The following is an 8548-nucleotide window of genomic DNA, read 5'->3' on the forward strand; positions in this document are numbered from 1 at the left end:
GAAAATTGAAACAAGTTGGTTAAAATTTCTTTTTTTCTTTTTACAAATATATTGATTCTCTTGCTTTTGTATTGATTATAGTCTATAATCGACGCAGAAATTTCATTTATTTAGTTGTCCCATTTTTTTCGCGTTTCTATGATTCAATTTAGCTTCATTTTCATTTTCACTTTGGTAATCCCACGTGTTTAATTTCTCGGCATTTCTCATTTCTATTATAGAAAGAGCGTCCACGGACTACCTTCGAGCTTGTTTTAGCTTCGATAATGTTCCGAACAGAGCGAGGTCGTTGCCAAATTGTCGTGCCTGAAAATGCGTCCAACATCCATTCATCCGTCGCGGTCGCACCGCTTGAAAGTTAAGAATTATCCTGTTTATTTCACATGTTGAGTTGACCATCCGGTGAGACTATTTCGCGCGCACTACGCGGTCGATCTAAATTCGATACGCGATGCAATTTTGCCTGCGGAAACGGGTCGTGAGGAAAATTGTAAACGCGCGCGCGGAGATCAAAGATCCGCATCGATTATTTCGAAGCGTGATATCAAGAGGCGAGCGAGCTCGAGCGTAGTGTCGATTATGTCTCTATTACTCGCGGCGCAGTCGGGATTCGTGACGGAGCTATTAACGCCGGGGCATTTAGATGCAATAAATGGACGACGCGTCGTGATCTTAGGAGAAACAGTCCTCTCTCGTATTGGAGCGCGAGCAAGATCAGCCGATTATATCGTCAAGCGGTTGATAAACGTACGGTGATCTCGCTCGCACTTCGCGAGCTCAGCTCGTGCGATTCCGTAACGGTATAACGGCGACTTTTCCACTAAGTGACTATATTCCTGTTGTTAATCGTGCCACACATGTCATCAATTATGATTTTCCTCGATCGCGGCTCTTTGAAAGCACGTTCCTCGTTGCGACGTGTGATTTGCGTTGATTGACGCTGCGTTAATAATAAAATTGGTATTAGATTATCGGGTAATGAAAAGCATATTGAGTATTTTCTCGAAGTCCAACTCGCAAAAATCTCCATTGACGTTTCGACATTCTTAGAAAGATCAATTCTAAATTCGTCAGGCTACGTCCTTGTTCGAATACGAGTACATTGATCTGTAGTGTATCAAAGTTTCGTCTAAATTAGGAAATTGAATTAGCAGAAGTATTTCGAATTCAACGAATTTCGGGCTTCGAGTTTCGGGCGCGGATATTTTCCTTCGTACTATTCTTCAGACGCGGGCACCCACACGTTCAGATACGCGATATTTATTTCTATAAACGCGAGCGGGAGGAGCGAGAGAAACCTTTCAACATCCCTGTTCATATGCGCGCGCGCGCGCGCGTAAACCATCGAGGGGAAGAGAGAGAGAAAAAGGAAAGACGAAAGAAAATATTTCTCGACGCGAAAATACCGCACGATCCTTGGAAAAGTCTCTCGGATTTCGGTTTGTTTGGCCAATGCCTTATGGTTTCACCGTTAAACGACTTAACACCCCCTTGTCCTTGGCGGCGATGGCGGCCGGTAATGCGGCGATATTTACCAGAAATGTCGCTGTCTACCCTTTCCCTGAAGCTCTCAAATTACACGGGCCAAGAACCGAGCCTGTGGGATTACTACCGGTTGCGCCCAAATCGCTCATAAATCCGACGACGAAGACGGCTTTTTATCGTCGCCCTTATTGCGCCCTTATTCCGCCCTATCCAAGTCATCGACTAATGCGAACGATCAACCCGTGTGAAGTTAGCCCCCCAACATTAAAAAAAATTAACTATCTATAGCTTATTCGATTGCTCATCGTTTGCACATGTATGCACATTTCGAATTTTCGTTTGCACATTTCTAGTAAACCAGTTATTAACAAAACAATTTTGGGGGGGCCAACTTCACGCTAGCCCCCCACCCACGAGCAAATTAATTAAAAAAACACTTAATTGACAGATTTTCGTTTGCACATTCCGAATCAGGTCGATTTTTCGTTTGCACACCCTTAAATAAAAAGTTATTAACAATCAAAGTTTCAGGATAGGTTGAATTTGGCAGATAAGCTCGGAACACGGATTCTGCATTCAAAGTGGCATTAATCGACAAAGTTTCGTTTGCACATTCCGAATGAGGTCAATTTTTCGACCGATCTCGAACCTTTGATAGTTAATAACTTTTTAACTAAGGGTGTGCAAACGAAAAATTGACCTGATTCGGAATGTGCAAACGAAACTCAGTCGATTAATGCCACTTTGAATGCAGAATCCGTGTTCCGAGCTTATTTGCCAAATTCGACCGATCCCGAAACTTTGATTGTTAATAACTTTTTAACTAAGAGTGTGCAAACGAAAAATCGACCTGATTCGGAATGTGCAAACGAAAATCTGTCAATTAAGTGTTTTTTTAATTAATTTGCTCGTGGGTGGGGGGCTAGCGTGAAGTTGGCCCCCCAAAATTGTTTTGTTAATAACTGTTTTACTAGAAATGTGCAAACGAAAATTCGAAATGTGCATACATGTGCAAACGATGAGCAATCGAATAAGCTATAGATAGTTAATTTTTTTTCATGTTGGGGGGCTAACTTCACACGGGTGAACGATCATCACGGTGCTCATAAACGGAATTAACATTGCAATTATTTCATTTCTCCGCAATTTCCTTGAAATTTCAACAACTCAATTGGCAACGGCCTTAGCTGAAATTTAACTGTCATTTATTTCGCACAGAAAATGACTAAATATAGAATAAATAAATAATAACTAAATATCGAATCAATGTATGCTAATGTGATCTTGTCTTTCTCAAAGAGATCCGTTCAGCACGTGGCCGGATCGTCCAGAACGTCCACTCGGGCCGTTGTCCTCGCGTGAATCGGTGAATCGCAAATTAAAACATCCCGCGCGATGACGGCGTGCGTAAACGACTAACAAATTTAAAACGTCCAACTACGCCGAGGCGAGGAGTAATTTGTCAACTCGACATGTTCGCGCATGGCGCGCTTTAACCCCTTTGGACTCTGCCTCGATGAACAAAAGCATTTTTCCAATTAATAAAGTAGACTCAATTTCAGAAATATGAAAAGCACATGTTACTAAAATATCAATAAATCGATTTTACTAAAAAATCACAAACTGAAAAGCGCCGCGTGTCATATAATGCGCGCGATAGGCGACGCTCTCGAGGACACCACCCGCATGATGACACGAGCGTGACATCAGGACATGTGTGGTGTACGGGAAAGATTTTCAGGTGAGTCCTGCGGGTCCATTTCGCAAAAGCATTACACATTTTTCGCGCGCACACGACCATGACTAAAGAGTTAAAGTATAAAGGTGATCTCACTGCGTGCGTCGCGTGGGTGAGCGGTATCCGAGGCCCACACGGCACACCTGCGTGCGTAATAATGCCACTGTGCAATTATTGCACGCACGAGCACCGTTGCTCGCCGTTCCTCGGAACGAGAAGTTCAGCGGATCCGCGCGGAAGAAACCGGGAAGCCAGCGAACGATGATGATGATCACTTGCGGCATGAACGCGCGGCGTGATGCGAATCTTTCGCTCGATTATAAGTACAATGGTTACGGATGCGTTTGCAGAATAAAACAGATACTGATTTAGATGCGTGTATTAAGAGAAATAGAGGCTATTAATTACATCGGAAAAGCATCGTTAGCGTCACGCGCTCGCTCTAACGATTTCGCGGTGGTGTACGTACGTCTAACATATCGCGTGACGGTTTGCGGAGAGTTAGATAACATCGTGGGAATACGATTGTCATAGGATGATTGAATCGGTTGTAGCAGAAAATACGTGACTTGATCTTTTTATAAAAAACAAAGAAGTATTAATCACTTTTCTGCTAGAGAAATATTGTGTACTACATCCACGATTATTTGCGATTATCTGCGTGCATTAAAATACTCGGACTGAGTTATGTATGTAACAAATGTTTTCCTAAACACAATTCAAATAAATTGTATGAGGTTTTTTGCATTATTATCAAGGCAGTCTTTTGTGTTCTTTTTCATGTGGTTTGCAATGGTCTTTATATGATCGGTCTTTATAGTAAAATAGAGATAATGCTATAGCTTGTCACGAAGATGTTCTATTTCGAAGTTCGAGACGCTTCCGGTACTCAAATTGACGTACTTCCTGAGCGCCTTGCGTTACGGTTGCATTGCGCTGCAGCCGCAAATCGCACTCGTTAGATGCATGCAAGATGAATCGCCAGGGGAAGGCGAATTGCGTCCTTCGTGGCACTTAGCCGCGAGTTCCACCAGCGAAGAGCGCAAAGACGTCGTTATTGCTTCGAGACCGAGAATAGTCTTTTATCGTGACTTCGGTAGGAGGTAGGGTATCGTAAATCAGCGTTTAGTGCGTTTAAAAACGCGATAGGTGGTCGGATTTAAGAATAGCACAAGATACACGAGAGAGTAGCCGCGCAGAGCGCACATATGCGCGCCGTGCGAGATGCACTTCTGTCTTAAATCGCGCGAAACGCACCGAGGAAGCGACCGTGGTATGTTATGTGAGAATCGAAATTATCGCTCCATCCTTCAACTATACTCTCATATCAACAAAGATAAAATAACAATCAAGGTTTCGCATTTCATGGTCGCGGCACGAAACAGCGAGGTCTTTGCTCAATAATGAGTGATACTTAGAATCTCTTGACATTGTCAATAATTTTTAACAAAACAGGCTAACAACAGCTAAAACCCGCAGTATGAATCTTAGAATTATAATTATGTGCATGATTATATGTAAAAAGATTTCCTGGTCCCTCTCTTATCGCAATGGGAATAGCGACGTGTCGCAGAGTAAAACCGTGCGTTACAAATCACGCTGAGATGTCGGGAGTCTCGACCGACCATCGATCCGTATCCAGTCCCCGTTAGATAGGTATCATTTCCGCCTCGTGCGAGAAAAGATCGCCGCAGAAAGAACCGTTTAATTAGTTCCTGCGCTCTCGCAGTCTCTACTGGATATCATGGGATGCGATCTTACCGCGGTTGCGTTCGAAGGCCCGAGGTAGCTAGATCCGTTCAATTAGTGACGATGCGGATCGATAGGATCAACGCAAGACAAATAATTGCACTATCGCGATCAAAGTGATATTGAATAATATAGCGGTAATCACGATACGTTACAATCTCAGATAAAATTATAACATTATATTATAATATTGGGAGAAAAGAAGCCTCGCCCGATTGTATCAAACTATCTCACATTTTATACACGAATAAAAACTTTATAATATTTTTTCTCTGCATGCAGCGAAGGAATGTATCTCGTAGGACGCAAGTTCACAGATACAAGAATTAATGATGACTCATATATTTAGATTCTAGAAGGAAATCTTAATAAAGGTCAGCTAAAACAGCCGTTAAGCTCTATTCAACTCGTTTGAATCCGCGAGGGCATGAAAGCTCCGGGCCGGTATAAAAGCGCATTGAAACCCGTACTTTTTCCCGGACGCGGAGCGGACGGCGCGCAGGCAAATGGATCTTAACGGTACGCGGTTGAGTTAACGTGGATAATAGTGGATTCAGGGATCGCTCGCGAGGCGTGTTACAGTGACACACGAGCGCAGCGATGCATACAAAAAGGATCCGAGACAAAAAGAATGATAGCTCGGTCTTTTCGTGGTAATTTCATAGTAAAGACGACATTATCTTTTGAATCTTTAATCCATTTATTTTTGCGAATCGTACGAGTCAATTAATGTCTCGTAAATCAAATTGTTATATAATGACCTGCGAAGTGATCGCTCGTGAATAAATAAGTAAAGCAGATCTTTCTAATTGCATCATGTAGTTTATACAAAGTTACACATCTGATGTGTAATTTTGATTGTACAAAGTCTGATGCTAGAAGAGCATGTGGACACCTTTGCAATTTTTGCATCTTGCTTTTGAAAGATATCTACTAATTGTTTGATCGGTGAACGTTACTTTATCAGATCGCTTTTCATTTCCGCAAAAATTTTTGGCGTCTGTTTTTAATACGTTAAAATACGTGCGACGCGAGCATGTTATTATATTTCAGACGACGAATTGAACATTCTCACGCACCTGCTAAGCCGCACGCATACGCACATGCGTAACTTTTGCCGTCTGGCAGATTAGGAGCTCACCGAATGTAAGACGATAGCGGCAATCGCGTCGTCAGCTGATCTCACCTGTTGCGCTCTGCGCGCAACACAATTGAATCCGCGCACGCGGCAATGTTCTCATGCGGTGCCTTTCGTTCCGTCTCTTCAAAAGTTGCTTTTATTCGCATTATTATGCTTAATTAAATAAATGCATTAATGATTCATTTTAAACACTTGCAGAAATATATATTCTTGCGACAAAACAAATATTATAATATTATACTATATTATAATATTATACTATATTTATAGCGACCTTCGAGGAGAGATGAACGAATTGCAAGTGTTCGCTTTCGTCTGAATAAAATAGAGATTGGCCCAACACGCTTCGGGAAATCGGAATTAACGAACAAAGCAGAGCGATTTTCCAAAAGATACGTAGATCAATTAAAACTTCCAAGTATAATAAAATGAAGCAAATCGAAGTGCCTAGATTTGAAGCACGCCTTCTTTCCAAAACTAAAAGAATACTTTTATACAATTTGTTTGCGACAGTAAAAACAATTAAATCAGGTTAGAGACCGTTACTGTAAAACACCACTTAAATAAATAAAACATCCCAATAATAAATCTCTACTTTTCTTCCCACAGACTCTCTAACTAATCACTTTATATTTCCTCACATTTCTTCTTTATCTTCCATCCAAAATAACTAAATAAATCCGTCTCACACTCACACCGTAGTAATATACTCACTCACTCACTCACGCACATTACACTCATTACACACGTTATCAGACGCGATAACCGACTTCGTATCAGCCTTCCTTCGCTCCGAGATCACCTAAATCCGGCAAAAAAGCACCGTTTAAAAAGTTCCCATTATTCACTTTAAAAAACCGCCTAGCTTCCAACGCAAAGACAAGAATTATCGTAGACGGCGTCTTTCGCGCTCACGGCGATCGCACGTTTCGCCGGCGATTCGACTTGAGCAGACTGGATCGGCCGGGAATTTGGAGCGAGTGTGACCGGAACGTCGGCGTCGCGACGGCGACAGGTGTTGAGGAGACGTGTCGTCGCGACCGTCGAGCGTGCGCGAATCCAGGACGCGGTCGCGTGTGCCGACGCGGTCGCCAACCGGCCCTGCACTGGCCGCCACCGCATATATCGCCGTCGGAGCACGTGCGCGCCCGCCGAGATCGCCGAGAGGAAGCTGCGAGATGCAGCGGGCGACGAGCGTGCCGCGCGACCCCGCGCGAGAGAGTGACTCACAGAGGCCTCACGTTTCGCACACGCACGGATTGCCCTATGTATTAGTGTGCGTGCGAGACACGTCGTAATATACACGTGCGCGGTCACGGGGTGGTGGAGTTATTACGTAAAACGCGCGGAACCGCGAGATCCCGCGATAGCCGAGTTCTTTACTCCAGAAGCGTCGTGAGCGCCACTCATGTCGTTTGTAACTCTTTATGCGGCATATTGAGTCATCCAACACACACACACATATATATAGTTTCATTGTAAAAGTGTCATCTTGTGTAAATATCTATCGAGGCAAAATGTTTCTAAGTTTTGCGAGATGTCATTTGAATGCTGTTAATTTGTCAAGTCTGATGTATTACCTGATGATTGCGTTCATCTTGGTGCATACATAATTGGTTAAACCGCATGGATTGTTATCCGACTCCGCTATTGCGTACTCAGAGAAAAGCGCGTATCAAAATGACCGAGCAAGACGCACGCGTGTCAATAAATGAGCCGGCGCGTGAGCGATACGTTGCGGTTCGTAAATAAGGAAAATGCACTCAGCACATGAGAGAGCTGATTACTCGTTTCGAGTCATCAGCTGTCTTTTGTTAACGATATGAGGTAATTCCATGGATCACAGTTCGCCGCGCGGTGCCGGGCGAATCGCGGATAAATTTAGGTGCGCGTTGTAAATAAAGCCGTAATGCGCGTATCACTTTGAGAAACAGTTACTCGCGGCTTTGCAAAGGCTCACGTCATCGCTGTTCGCCCCGCATCTCGCTGTCAGTCGTTTGTCGCGTCCGACAATCGCAGAAAGTTCGAAATAAACTGGGAGAGTGGAGATTTTCCAGCTTGTATCCCCGCGTCTCTAAATTGCGAAAAGAGATAAGCGAGAGACACGTTCAAAGCACGTGCACACTTGATCTGTCCTGAAGAAGAAAAGAAACATCAGGAAGACGGGAGAAGCGTCGATTTACCTTGTCACTGAAATATCGAGATAAAAAATAGAACTATGACGCGAAGATTTTGTTGCTCCAAGAACAGATCGAGAGTCATCGTTCGCGTGCTAGCCCCGAACTCTTCGTAACATGCAAAATGTCTATCGGTTATATCGTCGCTACGGAGACGCGATTTTAATATGCATCCGGGGGTACAAAGTATGTATTAGCAATGCAAAACGTAGAAAGTCCGTAGTGAGGAATACGAAAGGAGCGTGGTTCTACTCAAAA

Source organism: Ooceraea biroi, chromosome 5 (assembly GCF_003672135.1).
Source record: "Ooceraea biroi isolate clonal line C1 chromosome 5, Obir_v5.4, whole genome shotgun sequence".
Classification (NCBI taxonomy): Eukaryota; Metazoa; Arthropoda; class Insecta; order Hymenoptera; family Formicidae; genus Ooceraea; species Ooceraea biroi.